Source organism: Hemiscyllium ocellatum, chromosome 16 (genome assembly GCF_020745735.1).
Source record: "Hemiscyllium ocellatum isolate sHemOce1 chromosome 16, sHemOce1.pat.X.cur, whole genome shotgun sequence".
In the NCBI taxonomy this organism is placed as follows: domain Eukaryota; kingdom Metazoa; phylum Chordata; class Chondrichthyes; order Orectolobiformes; family Hemiscylliidae; genus Hemiscyllium; species Hemiscyllium ocellatum.
The window spans coordinates 71,812,242-71,830,875 of NC_083416.1; the positions used below are offsets into that span (position 1 = coordinate 71,812,242).

Genomic DNA, 18,634 nt, shown 5'->3' on the forward strand with positions numbered 1-18,634 from the left:
TACCCTATCTAATCCTCTGATCATCTTGTATGTCTCTATCAAATCCCCTCTTAGCCTTCTTCTTTCCAATGAGAACAGACCCAAGTCTCTCAGCCTTTCCTCATAAAGACATTCCCTCCAGACCAGGCAACATCCTGGTAAATATCCTCTGCACCGTTTCCAATGTTTCCACATCTTTTCTGTAATGGCATGACCAGAACTATACACAAAATTCCAAGTGTGGCTGCACCAGTGTTTTGCATAGTTGCAGCATGATATTGCAGCTCCAGAATGCAATCCCTCTACCAATGAAACCTCACACAACGTATGCCTTCTTAACAGCACTATCCACCTGGGTGGCAACTTTCAGGGATCTATGCACATGGACTCTAAGATCCCTCTGCACATCCACCTACCAAGAATCTTTCCATTGACTAAGTATTCTGCCATCCTGTTATTCTTCCCAAAGTGCATCACCTCACATTTAGCTACATTGAACTCCATTTGCCACCTCTCAGCCCAATTCTGCAGTTTATCCTAGTCCACCTGCATCTTGTAACATTCTTCCAAACTGTCCACTACTCCACCAACTTTCGTGTCGTCTGCAAATTTAATAATCCATCCACCTATGCCTGCGTCTAAGTCATTTATAAAGATGACAAAACAGCAGTGGTCCCAAAACAGATCCTTGTGGCACACCACTAGTAACTGGACTCCAGACTGAATATATTCTGTCCAACAGTTTCTTATCCAAACTGCTAAATCACCCTCAATTCCATGCGTCTGCATTTTCTCCATCAGCCTACCATGTGGAACCTTATTAAAGGTTTTACTGAAGTCTAACTATACCACATCAACTGCCCTACTCTGATCCACATGCTTAGTCACCTTCTCAAAACATTCAGTGAGGTTTGTGAGACATGATCTGTCCTTGGCGAAACCATGTTGACTATCTGAAATCGAATTGTAGCTTGCTAGATGATCATAAACCTTATCTCTCATAATCCTTTCCAAAACCTTTCCTACAACAGAAGTAAGGCTCACTGGGTCATTACCTGGGTCATCTCTACTGCCCTTCTTGAAAAAGGGCACATTTGCAATCTTCCAGTCCTCTGGTACTAAACCTGGACACAACGACGACATAAATATCAAAGCCAAACTCTCTGCTATCTCCTCCCTAGCTTCCCAGAGGATCCTCGGATAAATCCCATCCAGCCCAGGGGACTTGTCTACTTCCACTCCTTCGAGAATTGGTAACATCTTTGGAAAAAATGTCAAAACAACAGCAGTTTAAAAGGGAGAAGAGCAGACAAAGGAAGCACATGGTGAGGACAGTGCAGGGGAGGGAGAGAGAGAGAGTGAGAGGGAGAACCTGTACGGTTACCACATTAGCTGTTTGAATTTGTGTCTCACTGGACATCAGAGTGCATCTGGGAAAATTAACAAACAGTGAAATTCACAACTAATCTTGGAGGAACTGTTGGGCGAACTTTACAGCACAGAATCAGATAAGTTCTTTGTTGTTTTAAGTCTGCCAAAGAGAAAGGCTGCAGTAGTGAGTACAGTGGATTCTTTCTTGATTATATGTTTTTGCAGATAAGTCTCTTGATTAAACTTAAAATATAAGCCAAAGCTATTAATTTAACCTGGGGCAGTGTTTGTAGAGGAATAAGATGGTGTTATTTTCTGGGTCTATAGATTGTGAAGGAGCAAAAATGGCCTTTGCAGTGATATGTACTTCTTGTCAGATGTTGGAGTTTAAAGAGAGTTTAAGGGTTATTGTGGATTATATCTGCCATAAAAGCTGTTGGATGCGAATCTTATCAGATCGAGTGGATCGGTTGGAGAGACAGTTAGAAGCGATGAGGAATTTGCAACAGCAACAGTATGTGATGGATGGCAGTTATAGGCAGGGGGGGAAAGTCTCAGATACAGTCACATAGATGGGTTAACTCCAGGAAGGGTAAGAGAGGTAGGCTGCGAGTGCAGGAGCCTTTTGTGAATATACCCATTTCAAACAGGTATGCTGTTTTGGAAAATGAAGGGGGTGATGGATTCTCAGGGGATCGTAGCATGAACAGCCAAGTTTCTGGTATTGAGACTGGCTGTAATGCAATGAGGGGTACATCATCTTCCAAGAGATCAATTGTGTTCGGGGATTCTGTAGTCAGAGGTACAGACAGACGTTTCTGTGGCCAGCAGAGAAAAAGCAGAATGGTGTGTTGTTTCCCTGGTGCCCGGATCAAGGATGTCTCAGAGAGGGTGCAGAATGTTCTCACAGGGGAGAGGGGCTAGCAGGAGGTCATTGTCCACATTGGAAACAACAACAATGGTAGGGAAAAGGTTGAGATTCTGAAAGGAGATTACAGAGAGTTAGGCAGAAATTTAAAAAGGAGGTACTCAAGGGTAGTAATATCTGGATTACTCCCTGTGCTACAAGCTTGTGAAGGCAGGAATAGGAGGATAGAGCAGGTGAATGCATGGCTGAGGAGCTGGTATATAGGAAAAGGATTCACGTTTTTGGATCATTGGAATCTCTTTTGGGGTAGAAGTGACCTGTACAAGAAGGACAGATTGCACCTCAATGGGAAGTGGACTAATAGACTGGCATGGAAATTTGCTAGAACTGCTTGGGAGGATTTAAACTCATAAGGTGAGGGGGGCGGGGGGGAGTGGGAGATGTACAGCTGAGAACAGAAGTGAGTCAAAGAGTCAGGGCAGGCAGGGACAAGGTAGGACTAATAAATTAAACTGCATTTATTTCAATGCAATGGGCCTAACAGGGAAGGCAGGTGAACTCAGGGCAGGGTTAGGAACATGGGACTGGGATATCATAGCAATTACGGAAGCAAGGCTCAGGGATGGGCAAGACTGGCAGCTTAATGTTCCAGGATACAAATGCAAGAGAGGAGGGGGAGTGGCATTTTTGATGAGGGATAGCATTACAGCTGTGCTGAGAGAGGATATTCCTGGAAAGACATCCAGGGAAGTTATTTGGGTGGAACTGAGAAATAAGAAAGGGATGATCACCTTATTGGGATTGTAATATAGACCACCGAATAATCAGAGGGAAATTGAGAAACAAACTTGTAAGGAGAACTCAGCTATCTGTAAAAATAATAGAGTAGTTATGGTAGGGGATTTTAACTTTCCAAACTTTCCAAATCCGACTGGGACTGCCATCGTGTTAAAGGTTTAGATGGAGAGGAATTTCTTAAGTGTGTACAAGACAATTTTCTGATTCAGTATGTGGATGTATCTACTAGAGAAGGTGCAAAGCTTGACCTACTCTTGGGAAATAAGGCAGGGCAAGTGACTGAGGTGTCAGTGGGGGAGCACTTGGGGCCTTTATTCGTGTTAAAATAGTGGAAAAGGATAGACAATATCTAAAAGTTGAAGTTCTAACTTGGAGAAAGGCCAATTTTGACGGTATTAGGCAAGAACTTTCGAAAGATGATTGGAGGCAGATGTTTGCAGGTAAAGGGACGGCTGGAAAATGGGAAGCCTTCAGAAATGAGATAACAAGAATCCAGAGAAAGTATATTCCTGTCAGGGTGAAAGGGAAGGCTGGTAGGTATAGGGAATGCTGGATGACTAAAGAAATTGAGGGTTTGGTTAAGAAAAAGAAGGAAGCATATGTCAGGTATAGACAGGTATAGATCGAGTGAATGCTTAGAAGAGTATAAAGAAAGTAGGAGTATACTTAAGAGGGAAATCAGGAGAACAAAACGGGGACATGAGATAGTTTTGGCAAATAGAATTAAGGAGAATCCAAAGGGTTTTTACAAATATATTAAGGACAAAAAGGTAACTAGGAAGAGAATGGGACCCCTCAAAGATCAGCAAGGCGGCCTTTGTGTGGAGCCACAGAAAATGGGGGAGATACTAAATGAATATTTTGCATCAGTATTTACTGTGGAAAAGGATATGGAAGATATAGTCTGTTGGGAAATAGATGGTGACATCTTGCAAAATGTCCAGATTACAGAGGAGGAAGTGCTGGATGTCTTGACATGGATAAAAGTGGATAAATCCTCAAGACCTGATCAGGCGTACCCGAGAACTATGTGGGAAGCTAGAGAAGTGATTGCTGGGTCTCCTGCTGCGATATTTGTATCATCAATAGTCACAGGTGAGGTGCCAGAAGACAGGAGGTTGGCAAACGTGGTGCCACTGTTTAAGAAGGGTGGTAAAGATAAGCCAGGGAACTATAGACCAGTGAGCCTGATGTCAGTGGTGGGCAAGTTGTTGGAGGGAATCCTGAGCGACAGGATGTGCATGTATTTAGAAAGGCAAGTAATGATTCGGGATAGTCAATATGGCTTTGTGTGTGGGAAATCATGTCTCACCAACTTGATTGAGCTTTTTTTGAAGAAGTAACAAAGAAGATTGATGAGGGCAGAGCAGTAGATGTGATCTATATGAACTTCAGTAAGGCGTTTGACAAGGTTCCCCAGGGAGACTAATTAGCAAGGTTAGATCTCATGGCTAACAGGGAGAACCAGCTATTTGGATACAGAACTGGCTCAAAGGTAGAAGACAGAGGGAGGTGGTGGAGGGTTGTTTTTCAGACTGCAGGAATGTGAGCAGTGGAGTGCCACAAGGATTGGTGCTGGGTCCTTTACTTTTTGTCATTTAAATAAATGATTTGAATGTGAGCATTAGAGGTACAGTTAGTAAGTTTGCAGATTACACCAAAATTGGAGGCGCAATGGACAGTGAAGAGGGCTACCTCAGATTACAACAGAATCTGGACCAGATGGGCCAATGGGCTGAGAAGTGGCAGATGGAGTTTAATTCAGATAAATGCGAGGAGTTGCATTTTGGGAAAGCAAATGTTAGCTGGACTTATACATTTAATGGTAAGGTCCGAGGAAGTGTTGCTAAACAAAGAGACCTTGGAGTGCAGGTTCATAGTTCCTTGAAAGTAGAGTCGCAGGTAGATAGGATAATGAAAAAGGCATTTGGTATGCTTTCCTTTATTGGTCAGAGTATTGAGTACAGGAGTTGGGAGGTCATGTTGCGGCTGTACAGGACATTGGTTAGGCCACTGTTGGAATATTGCGTGCAATTCTGATCTCCTTCCTATCGGAAAGATGTTGTGAAACGTGAAAGGGTTCAAAAAAGATTTACAAGGATGTTGCCAGGATTGGAGGATCTGAGCTACAGGGAGAGGCTGAACAGGCTGGGGCTGTTTTCCCTGGAGCGTCAGAGGCTGAGGGGTGATCTTATAGAAGTTTACATAATTATGAGGCGCATGGATAGGAAAAATAGACAAAGTCTTTTCCCTGGGACTGGGGAGTCCAGAACTGGAGGGCATAGGTTTAGGGTGAGAGGAAAAGATATAAAAGAGACCTAAGAGGCAAATTTTTCTCGCAGAGTGCAGTACGTGTATGGAATGAGCTGCCAGAGAATGTAGTGGAGGCTGGTACAATTGTAACATTTAAGAGGCATTTGGATGGGTATATGAAAAGGAAGGGTTTGGAGGGATATGGGTCGGATGCAGGCAGGTGGGACTAGATTGGGTTGGGATATCTGGTTGGCATGGACGGGTTGGACTGAAGGGTCTGTTTCCAGGTTGTACATCTCTATGACTCCATCTATGACCTATGCATAACTAACCTCGATCCTTTCTCGTCTAATATCTCATACCTCATTCTTTTCCTCTACAATACCCTCCTTTTCCTCAGTGAACACTGATGAGAAATGTGTATTTAGCACATCTCCAATCTCTACAGGGTCCACACTCAACTTCCCATTTCTGTCTTTGACTGGCCCTATTCTTAACTCTCTCTTTAAATCCTTCCTAGCTGATCTGTGACTCTCCATCGCCTCATCTGTACCAGCTTGCCTCATCAACACATGAGCCTCTTTCTTCTTCTGAACATGAGATGCAATTTCTGTAGTAAACCATGGTTCCCTTACCTCCCTGCCTGACAGGGACATATCTATCAAAGACAGGCAATATCTGTTCCTTAAACGAGCTCCACATTTCAATTGTCTGCTTCCCCTGCATTTTGCTACCCCATTCTATGCATCCTAATTCTTGCCTAATCGCATCACAATTGCCCTTGCCCCATCAATAACCCTTGACCTGTGGCGTGTACATATCCCTTTCCATCACTAAACAAAATATAATTGAATTATCGTCATTCCCTCCAAAGTGCTCACTTACAACTAAATCAAACACCTGGCCTGGTTAATTACCAAACACCAGATCCAGTGTGGCCTCCCCTCTTATTGGCCTTTCGACAAGAGGGGAGAACAATTTAGATTGAACAAGACTTATCTGACAAAAGTTAAGTTCAGGAAAAAACAGGATTGAGTTGAGAAACAACTCAGAAGGATATCAAACCAATTTAGGAAACCATTCACTTCAATTATTTAGTTGAAAAAAATTACACACTAGATCGTAGTTCAACAGGTTTATTCGGAAGCACTGGCTTTTGGCGCGCTGCTCCTTCATCATGTAGCTGTGGAGCAAGACCTTAAGACACAGAATTTATAGCAAAAGATTTCAGTGTTTTGTAACTGAAATTATATAGTGAACAAACCTAAATGGCTGTTAACTCTTTCATCTTTTGGAATGGGCTGCAGGTTTCAGCTCATTAACATGTAAATCCCAGAATTTATTTTAAGTCACATTTTCGAGATAACTGAATGTTTTCTAAAAAAAGTCACATCTAAACTCAGACAATGCATTAAAGTCTGAAGTTAGAGTCTGTCTGTATCCCAATCTTGAATCAGTCTGGTTTTTTTTCCAAAGTGGAAATGGATTGATTGCCTTTGGAAATAGAACCAATCTGATTCAAGATTGGGATACAGACAGACACTAACCTGACACCTTTATTACGTTGTCTGAGCTGAGATGTCACTGTTTTTTATAAAACCTCAAGTTATCTCAAGAACATGACTAAAAAAATCTTCTGGGATTTGCACATTAATGAATCAAAACCTGCAACCCATTCGAAAAGATGAAAGACTTAAAACAACAATCTAGGTTTGTTCAGTATATCATCTGAGTTGCATGACACTGTAATATTTTGCTATAAATTCTGTGTCTTAGGATCTTTCGCCAAAGTGACGGAATGAAGGAGCAGCGTTCCAAAGGCTCATGCTTCCAAATGCAGGTAAACCTGTTGGACCAAAATCTGGTGTTGTGTGATTTTTAACTCTGCCCACCCCCAGTCCAACACCTACTCGTCCAAAACCGAGAGATCGGGTCCTGAAGGTAGTCAAACTGAAAAGTATTAGGCTTTCAGATTTGTAGAAAGTTCATGTCAGCAGATTTGTAACCAGCTCAATAAATTGTCTCCACAGTCTACAGCAAAGATAAGTCAAAATTGAAAGAGTTAATCTGATGAACTTGAGTCTCCAGCAAATTGTCTTAGAAAACAGAGTGAAACTATTTTTGCTTTGCGTTTGAGAATCTATTTAAATTTAGAGTAGATTAGATTACTTAAAGTGTGGAAACAGGCCATTTGGCCGAACAAGTCCACACCAGCCCGATGAAGCGCAACCCACCCATACCCCTACATTTACCCCTTACCTAACACTACGAGCAATTTAGCATGGCCAATTCACCTGACCCACACATCTTTGGACTATGGGAGAAAACCGGAGCACCCAGAGGAAACCCACGCAGACATGGGGAGAACGTGCAAACTCCACACAGTTAGTCGCCTGAGTCGGGAATTGAACCCGGGTCTCAGGCGCTGTGAGGCAGCAGTGCTAACCACTGTGCCACCATGCCGCCCACTCTCCACAATTCAATATCTCACATTTTAATTTATTTGTAATTGTGTTCTGTCGCTAATGAAAATTTGCAGACCTGTGTGAATGATGAAGCAATATATTAACTAAACAAATGCATGATCTATCAAATCAGGATTCATTCAGGAATTTGATTTGTCCAAAGAAACCATTTATTGGCATTGTAACAACATAAATTATTCCCCATTTCTTGGAGTTTTCTTCAATTTATTAACATTGACACGTTGTACATTTTTACATCTGAACTTGCAAACCTTTATGTGCAATGGTTAAATATCAAATATCATGTGGTATTAGGGCACTTCACATTTAATTTCTTTGTGGACTTGACTTTGAAGGATGTGTTCTCGATTGTATTTTCAGAAGGTCAATAAAACGTGTCAAAGTTTTAATGAATCGTATCGGCAGGGAGTGCATATGTATTCCTTTGTACAGAGAGCAGCTTGAGTATGAGCTAATGTCTAGAATAGTAACTGGTAGGGTTGACCATAGTTTATCCATGGACAGAGATTAACTCCAAGGGAATGATTTGGCAGGAGTAAATTGTAGCTTCTCCAAATAGTCACAGAAAGGTCAAGTGAGACAAGGAAAGAGCAGTTACACGGGAAGGCCCCAGGAATGCTTACTTTACGTGTAAAGACATGAGCAATGGCTAACCAAAGACCAACATTGGTGGAAAAAATAGCACACAGTGATATTTGATTCAAAAATGAGAAATAACTGGGAAAAATGAGCAGATCTGGGAAAGTCAGTGAGGGGAAAGTAGGGTTCATGTTTTGAATCTGATGACTCTTCAGAAACAAGAAGTAGGGTTAAAATAAAGAGTGGATTCAGAAAGACAGGAGGTGAGGAAGCTTTTTGAGGGGTGTGAGTATCTCTGAGTTGTTCCAGTTTACATTCCCTAATGCCTGAAAAGGACAGGAAATATTTCTTGATAGAACACTGTGCGAACTGGAGAATGATGTGGAACTCGGAGGCAGGTCAGCCCTGAAGCAGCATGAGGCAGTACTGTTGGAGAGAGAGTTCAGGAGTGTGCATATCGTAGCACTTGGCACTGAGTGTGGATCTCAGGATGTGATGAAAGCATATGTCTGAAGTCCAGATGGACAATATGTCCCAATTTGTTTTCATCAATCTTCTTTGTCACATCTTCAAAAACCTCAGTCATTTTAGTCAGACACGATTTCCCATGCACAAAGCCACGATGACTATTCCTAATCAGTCCAGACATTCCGACTATATGTAAATCCAGTCCCTCAGAATTCCCTCCAACAACATATGCACCATGACATAAGGCTTACCGTTCTGAAGTTCCTTGGTTTCCATTATCACATTTTTAAAATAATGGCCAATCTCACGTTCGCCAACCTCCAGTTTTCTGGCAGCTCATCCATGGCTGTCGATAATACATATAACTCAGCAAGTGGCCCAGCGATCTCCTTCCTCACTTCCCACAAAGTTTGAGGAAATACCTGATCAGATCCTGGGGATCCACTTATCGTTATGCATACTAAAACCTCCAGCACCTCCTCTTCTGTAATATGAACTCTTTTCAAGATATCACAATTTATTTCTGCAAGTTCCCTAGCTTCCATGTCTTTCTCTACAGTAAATACTGATGCAATGAATTTATTTAGTACCTTCCTGATCTCCTGTGATTCCATACGTAAACGGTAATGTTGATCATTGTGGGACCCTAATCTCCCCCAGTTCTCTTTTGCCCTTAATGTTGTGACAGAATCTCTTTGATTTCTCTTTAACGCTATTTGTCAAAAATAATCTCATGTCTTTTTTTGCCCTCCTGATTTCCCTCTTAAGTATATTCCCGCTCTGTTTATACTCCTCTGTGCACTCACTCAATCCCAGTTGTTTATACTTGGTATTTTCCTCCTTTTTCTTGACCAAAGCCTCAATTTCTCTCGTCATCCAACATTCCCTAAACTGAACAGCCTGCCCTTCACACTAACAGGAACATCACTGAACTCTTATTGGATCATTTTTAAAGCCTCCCACTTCCCAACCATCCTTTTACCTGCAAATAGCCCAACCCACATCAATATTTAAAAGTTCCTGTCTGGTAACATCAAAATTGGCTTTTCTCCAATTTAGAATTTTAACTTTTTGATCAGTTCAGAATGTTTCAGAAAATTCAGAATAATGGTAATGTTATGATAAAGAAAAATTATAAGTGGAGGACACATCATTTGTGCTTCATTAAATATGTTAGGGAAAATATTTAACTGAAGGAATGTACATGAATCTATATAAAACTCTGTTATCTCACTTTTTAGGTTAGAATCAATCTAAACATCAGGACATAGACAGAGAACAAAGGGAGCTAAGACCTTCAACATGTTGTCTAACTATCAACGTTGTAAACAGCTAATCTGAGAATGCAACTTTTAAAAAAATGGTTTTGTGATTTACACATAAAGAAGTGAAACTATCACTGCATTCTAACAATCCAGTTTTCAACGTATAATTTCAGTTACATCACACTGCAAATTTTTGCTATAAATTCTGTGTTACGATCGAGCCCTCCACAATCACCTGATGAAGGAGCGTCGCTCTGAAAGCTAGTGTGCTTCCAATTAAACCTGTTGGACTATAACCTGGTGTTGTGTGATTTTTAACTTTGTATACCCCAGTCCAACACCAGCATCTCCAAATCATCAATATACACAGCAGTCTGATGTCAGAAAACAAGCCAGTGTCCCCCTGTGAAGTGAATCAATTCCCAGCTTACCACAACATCATCAGCAATTTGGTTGTCTCTGAGTTCTAAACTTGGCAAAGCCGACTGAAGGACCCACAATATGATATTGACTTGCTGGATGCAAACATTTACAAAACAGTTTTGCTATATTGGATTTTATTTTCAGTATTTTATAATCAGTAATTCATTTCTTCCACATTCCAACCTTGCTTGGTTAAAGGGTGTGTGTTGTGTGTGTCACAAAACATTCCCCTGGATTTTGAATACACCAATAAACCACACTTTGTTTAAACACTCAACAATCTGCTGAAAGCTATTTTAATTAAGCTTTCAAAATTAGGTTTTGAGACACCTGTTTCCTTCTTGCAAAATGGAAAGGAAATAAGGAAAGTCAACATCAAAAACAATCGTGTTATGGACGGGAGAGCGGGACAGAAATAATAATTTAATCTAGTTCTCTTTCTTGTCTGTCACAAATTACAGGGACCTGCCAAGTGATCTTCCAAACCTGGATTGAAGGATTGGGTTTTTACTTTCCTCCAGATCAGTAAACGTGTAAATTAATGAAAACATACCACTTACTTTCTGTGAACACAGGTGACAGGAGAAGAACAAAGACACTGAGTCTCAAACCAGTCAGCATCGTGCTGTGGAAGAAATTTAGACTCACTTCAGATCCATTTCCTTCCCCTGGAAGAAATACACATGTAGGTACTGAGTTCAACACAGATCAGAACACCTCTGATATGAAACTGACATATATTCCTTCAACTTGTTTAATCCTTCAGAGAGTGAAGGGCACCAAACTGTGGAGAAACAGCTTGCTGAATGATCACAGAATTATCAGCGTGCAGATGCAGGCCATTCGGTCCCTCGTGTCTGCACTGGCTCCTCAAACAAGCATCCTTTTCTCAGCTCATCATTTTAATTTAGAAATATAAATTGTGCAATCAACTTCATTACCCATGGACTCTGCCTTTTCCTGAAAAATTAAAAATTTGTTCATCCTAGTGATGTGTGTAATCTGTCTCTTATCACCAGCCTCACAAACTTTCCAACTCAAAGTAAACAAATTGAATTGGCAAGAATAGAGAAATATCACAACTGACCATGAAAAGAATCACCAAAAAGTGAAGTTGGAAAAGATCACTCCACAAAATATTTGATTCACCCATTGATTCATTTACTTGTCAGAGATGAACAGCTGCTGCTACTATGGGATTGATGTGTGACTTGGGTGAAGCTCATGTGGGGCAGACATTCAGCGTGAGAAGCACTTGTGTCAGGTCATTGAACTTTTTCCTGATTCTACCCAGACTCCCTGCACCTGACAGCCTGCTGCCAGCTCTCACTGTACATTTGGATGAGCTTTCTGACAATTCCTGGCAAGATGATTCCTCACTGCTTTTACAACTCCTGCATCCAGAGCTGCATCCAATAAAGTGACAGTCTTCCCACTGGCTTTGTTGTTGCACGACAGTGGTTTCCCTGTGATCAAACAGTCTCTATCATCCAAGTGGAAGACAGGGTGTTGTGGTAATATCGCTGGGCTCCTAAACAAAAGACCCAGATTAATGCTTTGGGGGGAAGCTTCTATTTTGAACATCTTGTCTGAATGTTATGTGTAACTATTGACTTTTGTCGTGAAATTACACATATTACATATCACACAAAATATAGAGCACAAGCTAAACTATTTAATTTGCGACATCTTTTTAACATTGCCCCAAATCACCATCAGTTTCTCAATGGTCCCTGGCTTCAATTATGGGACTAACATGATGCAGGAGATGGTTATCACAATATCACAGTCTTGGTTAAAAGCAGTTACATCCTTTCGTAGTCTTCACACGCCAAAAATAGTGTTTCATCTAAAACTGCAACAGCAAATATTCATCTATTGCTCCATGTTAATTGGGTGACCAAACCGAGCAGTAGTAAAACATGCTGATCAATTTACTGTTTCCCAAACTTCTGAGGATCCAAATGACTATACAGTCCTTCTGATTATATGTGTTCAAAAATAAAACTTGAACAGTGGTGGTTCTGATATGTTGCTCCAGCTCAGAAGAGATTTTGAAAGTGTAGAAATACCAGACTATCTCACACACTGTGCTGGAATCAATGATCTTTGATAACTCAGTGTGACAACATCAAGCTGCTAAGTGCGATTGCTGTTATTTCCAAGCCAACAGAGAAGGAAACAAATTTCACACAAATACTAAAGACAACTACAATCTGAACTTTTCACTGTTTCATGTACGTTGGAGGAGTTGAGGAAAATAATGAAAGTTTGCCAAGCTCACAGAAAAGATTATCTGTTGTCCATTTTAATTCTGTCTTCTCATACATAGTATTTTGTGATTTTAATCTCTTAATTCATTCCAAGATGCTCATTGAAAAGAACCAGACATCATGGGTTAGTCACACAACTGACTGGACAAGAGGTAGATGTATGAAGGTGAACTAAAGTCAGCGATAGAGCCAGAATGCCACTTGGCAACACAAAGATGCCAAAACCAATTAAAAACCAAAAAAAATTTACATCAACCCAGCAATAAGCATAAATGAGTAAAGTCTGTAAAACTGCAGAAGGCAAACATTTGTTTGTCAGAGATGTCCTACCTTGTGTCATTTGAAGATGGTGGAATGATAAGCACGAGATGCCCTTGTTCAGTCTAACCAGAAACTGTATTGTAAAAATTGACTTGGAAGAGTAAATGTTCAGGAAGTACAAGATCTTTGACCAATTTTATCAGTTACTCAAATCACATTTAAGTTATTTCTTTGTAAAGAATTATGATTTCAGTCAGATTTCCTTACCTTATGGGGTCAACAATTCTATTGAAAAACATCTGGAGACCAAGCAGTAAAGCTCCCAGCACAGAAACACCAACGAACAGAGGCTCTTCGTACTGACACAATTGTTGACGTTTCTCTTGTGAAACCACAGCAAAGGCTAGTTTCCTCTTCCTTTGCAGCTCAGTGTTCTGTCATTACTGAGCTGGCTAATTCTAGCTGAAATACAAAAAAAGGCTCAAAATAGAGAACATACGGTAGTTCAAAATGGGAAGTTAACAAAGTCCAAAGCATTTCATATAGAATAAAGCAGGATTTACTTTTGAGATCTGTTATTTTCTATAAAGTGGAACATTTCTAAGGCACAATTCACAGAAACTTCAGTCTTTTGACAGGATGATTGACAAAGCACAAATGAATATTTGGACATTCCCGCTTCTCTGTAAAATAAGGATACAGTTGGACTCCTGTTCGCCTCGGTCCCACTAATGTTGGCATTATCCCAAATCCCAGGGATAGCATCATTAGCAGGTTTGGACGCTTCAACCACTGCTGCAATGTTAAACTGTGATGTCCCTGATCCACTTCAGGAGCAAGGCTTAGGAGCTGATAGATCCTGAGAATAGAAGTTGGGAGAGAGGAAATCAGGGATAATATAACCAGATTTTGAAGTACATAAATCTGAAAGGCATACATTTACAAAACAATCCTCTGAGCAAAAGTTTGGTTTTAATGTTAAACTGTGATGCTCCTTATCAATTTTTATTGGTTTGAATTCCATGAGAATGTATTATTCCTCACAAGGACTTCTGGAGAAGCTGATTGGTTGGTTTCCAGGCGTCTCCATAAATGATATTCAAAAGAATATCGATTTTTCTGAGCAATTTCCAGTAATTGGAAACAATGTAACAACTGACCAACTCAATTTGATAGACAATGTGAAGTGATGTTCACAATGAATCCAGCCTTTTGGATGTTGCCATTGTCATCTTAGAGCTGAGAGTCAATGATGACACTATGCTGGTGTCACTGAGTTAGTATTCCTGACATGCAGGCTAATGGTTTGTGTTCACATGAGTTCAAATCCCACACCAGCTGTTCATGGAATTACCATTAAGATAATGAAGTGGTAAAACTAAATCAAGTCTCAATAATGATGACTATGGGTGGAATTTTCCAGGCCTGGAGCTTTTCAAAGACCAGGGTGGGGGAACCTAATTGGATGGAATGCAACATTTCAGTTTACAAAAAAGCTTTGACAATCTAAGTGCTTAGAATTTTTCAAAGATGTCAGGTTTCCCATCAATAATCAGCAGGAACCAGATTTTTATTCATTAATATGTTGTGAATATTCATTAACTCCTTCGGTCATTGGAATTATATTTGTGGGTGTCATTTTGTTCTCTTAAAATTGTCAAAAATGTGCTCACAAATAAGCAAGGGCTCCACCTGGCAGGGTATACTGCTTCATTCCAGCTGCCTAGGATAAAGCATTGATCCATTACATGTCTCCTTAAAATCTTGCAGCAAGCTTTTGGGAAGACAGATGGTATGTTGGCCTTTGGTGCAAGAGGATTTGAGTACAGGAGCAGGGATATCTAATTGCAGCTGTTCCCACTTCTTTAAGTGCAGGTTGGATCTCCTTATCTAATAAAGGATATACTGCCATCGAGGATTGCAGTAAAGGTTCACCAGACTTTTTCTAGGACAGCAGGTTTGTCATTTGAAGAGAGGTTGTTACAACTGAGCTTGTATTCACTGGAGTGGAATAAGAAAGAATCCCATTGAAACATATTAACCTCTGAAAAGGCTGAGCAGATTGGGCGCTGGGATAATGTTTTCCCTGTTATCAAGGATTTAGAATGAGGAATCACAGGCTCAAAATCCTGGGCAGGCCAATTCTGATTCAGATGAGGAGATATCCCTTCACAATGAAACCACAGCAAACATTATCACGTAAGGCAATGGAAGCCAAGTCACTGAAAATTGCTTTGATATACATTGCATGATTGATATAATTTCTAATGTTGTTTATAAAGAGGAAAACCAGGCTTCCCAGCCTTATCAAATAATCTGCTGGGCAGGAGTTCACAAACTGTGTTCCAACTACAGATTCTGCTTGACTAGGGAGAGTCATCTTGATTCCTGATGAAGGACTTTTGCCAAAATGTCAATTCTCCGGCTCCTCGGATGCTGCCTGACTGGCTGTGCTTTTCCAGCACCACACTCTCGACTCCAATCTCCAGCATCTGCAGTCCTCTCGTTTGCCTAGGGAGAGCCATTGCCTCTCTCTGCCACTTCCTGCAGGGAGATCTGAAGCCAGTCAGATTGAGGATGAAATGCACATAGTTCATAGTTCCACTAAATTTCCTCACACTGGCTCCTTTCAAATCCCAAATGGGGTCACATATGGCACCTCACAATCAGCAGACGGACGGTGTATTTCTGAGGTCACTGCCAGCAAAGCAGTTCAGTGTGTCCAGTCCACCATGGACCCAACACAGCCAGCACGATGAAGCATTTAATTTGCAACCATCAGGAGGCTGTTTTGGATCTGAAACGTCATTGGCTGCACATGTGTGACACGCAGATGTCCATGGCATTGCCCAGCCCATGCCTTCAATGTCAAGTCTTTCTGTGACCACAGTCTACAATTCCCACAGGTGTGAGACCACGATCCATCAAGCCGTTACAACACTTGGTTCGCTCAGTTGGCTGGACAGCTGGTTTACTATGCAGGGAGAAGCCAACAGCATGGGTTCAATTGAGGTACCAGCCAAGGTTACCATGAAGGTTACCTGCCTTCTCAAGCTCACCTCTTGCCTAATGGTATGGTGACCCTCAGGTCAATCACACCACCAGATGTCTCCCTCTAATAAGAGAGCAGTCCTCTGGGATTACGGCAATATTAGCTTTACATTACTTTTCCAAATTCCACAATGTTCATTACCCTTTGCCTGCTATGCCCATCCTCCCTGCTCCCCTTCCCCAACGTCATCTCGAGAATTGGCTCCAGGGTAGCAAGATGTACCCATGTGTTCTGACAACCTTGCTGGATGATTTGAGGGCTATTTTGCTTCTTCCCCGTTGTGGCGTTGCAGTTTTCATGTGGTCCAAGTACTTATTCAGGGTCACCTTTTCTGCAAGGACTTTGTGCGTCAAAGGACCTGACCTTGTGTCAGCCATGCCTCTTACACATGCAGGTCCTTTCCCGTGCTTTCAACACAAAACTTTGTCAACCCTTCTAGCTGCATGAGGAGTGGTTGAATATCAAACAGGAACCTGGATAGTTTGATCTTGAGTGAAGTTGTAGAATGATTCTTTAAGCCTGTCTTCAAAGTTTGGGCTCCACTTTCTATCTGACCATTGGATGGTGGATGATATAGAGTTGTTCTAACATGCCAAATGCCAATTGACTTTAGGACAAGAAGGCGGTGCTGAGTCCGAGGGTTGGGACTGAGATAAGATGGGGGGAGGGGAAATGAGGAAGCTAGAGAAATCTGCATTCATCCCTTGTGGTTGGAGGGTTCCGAGGTGGAAGATGAGGCACTCTTCCTCCAGGCGTTGTGTTGCCATGGTCTGGCGACGGAGGAGGCCAAGGACCTGCATGTCCTTGGCGGAGTGGGAGGGGGAGTTAAAGTGTTCCGCCACTGGGTGGTTGGTTTGGTTGGTTGATGCGGGTGTCCCAGAGGAACATGAATGCTGATTTCTCCAGCTTCCTCATTTCCCTTCCCCTCCTCCTTCCCCCCCACCGCCCAACACCCCCTTCCACTTCTCAGTCCCAACCCTCGGTCTCAGTACCTCCTTTTTGACCGACAATCTTCTTCCCGACCACTCCGTCCCCACCTCCTTTCCAGCCTATCACCCTCACCTTAACCTCCTTCCACCTATCGCATTCCCAACGCCCCTCTCCCAAGTCCCTCCTCCGTATCTTTTATCTTAACTAGCTTGGCACACCTTGCGCATTCCTGAAGAAGGGCTTATGCCCGAAATGTCGATTCTCCTGCTCCGTGGATGCTGCCTGACATGCTGTGCTTTTCCAGCAACACATTTTTCAACACTACAGGTGACCCCCACTGCACGACACACACACTCTCACACATTCACACACATACACACACACACAGACACTCACACACACACACACACTCACACTCACAGATATTCACACACACTCCTACATCCTCACACAAACACACACATAGTCACACAGATGCTCACATACATACACACACACTCACACACATACACACACACTCCTACATCCTCACACACTCACACAGACCCACTGTCGTACACAAGGTCTCTACCATACGTACATACATTCATCCGCAGCACTCACTCACGCACTCACCCTCTCATCAGCTTATATCACATTACACTCACACACATTCTTGACCAAGATTACAAACACGCATATACACACTCTTTCACACCCACACACATGCACACTCACATGCATATACTCACTCTGTCTCTCCTGCATGTGCACACATATGAGTTTATCGGTTGAGTTTGTATTTACAGAATTAGATTTTATTTTGTTCAAAGAAGATAGGCAGGTAGGACAAGTCATGTGTTCGGTGCTGAGCTGGAAGGCTGGAGCTGGGGTGAGGTGGGGAAAGGGGAAATGAGGAAACTGGTGAAATCCACATTGATGCCACGGGGTTGAAGTGTTCCGAGACGGAAGATGAGGCGTTCTTCCTCCAGGCGTTGGGAAGTGAGGGAGCGGCGGTGAAGGAGACCCAGGACCTGCATGTCCTCTGCAGAGTGGGAGGGAGAGTTGAAATGTTGGGCCACAGGGTGGTGGGGTTGATTGGAGCGGGTGTCCCGGAGATGTTCCCTAAAGCGCACATACCCCCAACAACCCACCCTCCCTTCCTGGCACCCTCCCCTACCACTGCAGAAATTGCAAAACCTGTGCTCACACCTCCTCACTCACTTCTATCCAAGGCCCCAAAGAAGCCTTCCACATACATCAAAGATTTACCTGCACATCCACCAATATAATTTACTGCATCCATTGCTCCCGATGCAGTCTCCTCTACATTGGGGAGACTGGACGCCTCCAAGCAGAGTGCTTCAGGGAACATCTCCAGGACACCCGCACTAATCAACCACACCGCCCTGTGGCCCAACATTTCAACTCCCCCTCCCACTTAGCCGAGGATATGCAGGTCCTGGGCCTCCTCCACCACCACACCCTCACCACCCAACACCTGGAGGAAGAACGCCTCATCTTCCACCTCAGAACACTTCAACCCCAGGGCATCACTGTGGACTTCAATCGTTTCCACATTTCCCCGAAGCGTCGATTTTACTGCTCCTTGGATGCTGCCTGAATCGCTGCGCTTTTCCAGCACCACT

General features: G+C 42.4%; 1 long non-coding RNA gene across 1 annotated transcript; it reads right to left on the bottom strand.

Moving 5' to 3' along the window:
• Positions 1-11,101: 11,101 nt before the first annotated feature.
• Positions 11,102-13,393, bottom strand: LOC132823265 (uncharacterized). Its single transcript, XR_009645522.1, has 3 exons — positions 13,292-13,393; positions 13,094-13,157; positions 11,102-11,158 (listed from the first exon to the last, which is right to left on the bottom strand). It is a non-coding gene; the product is annotated as an uncharacterized LOC132823265 (long non-coding RNA).
• Between the last annotated feature and the right edge of the window lie 5,241 nt (positions 13,394-18,634).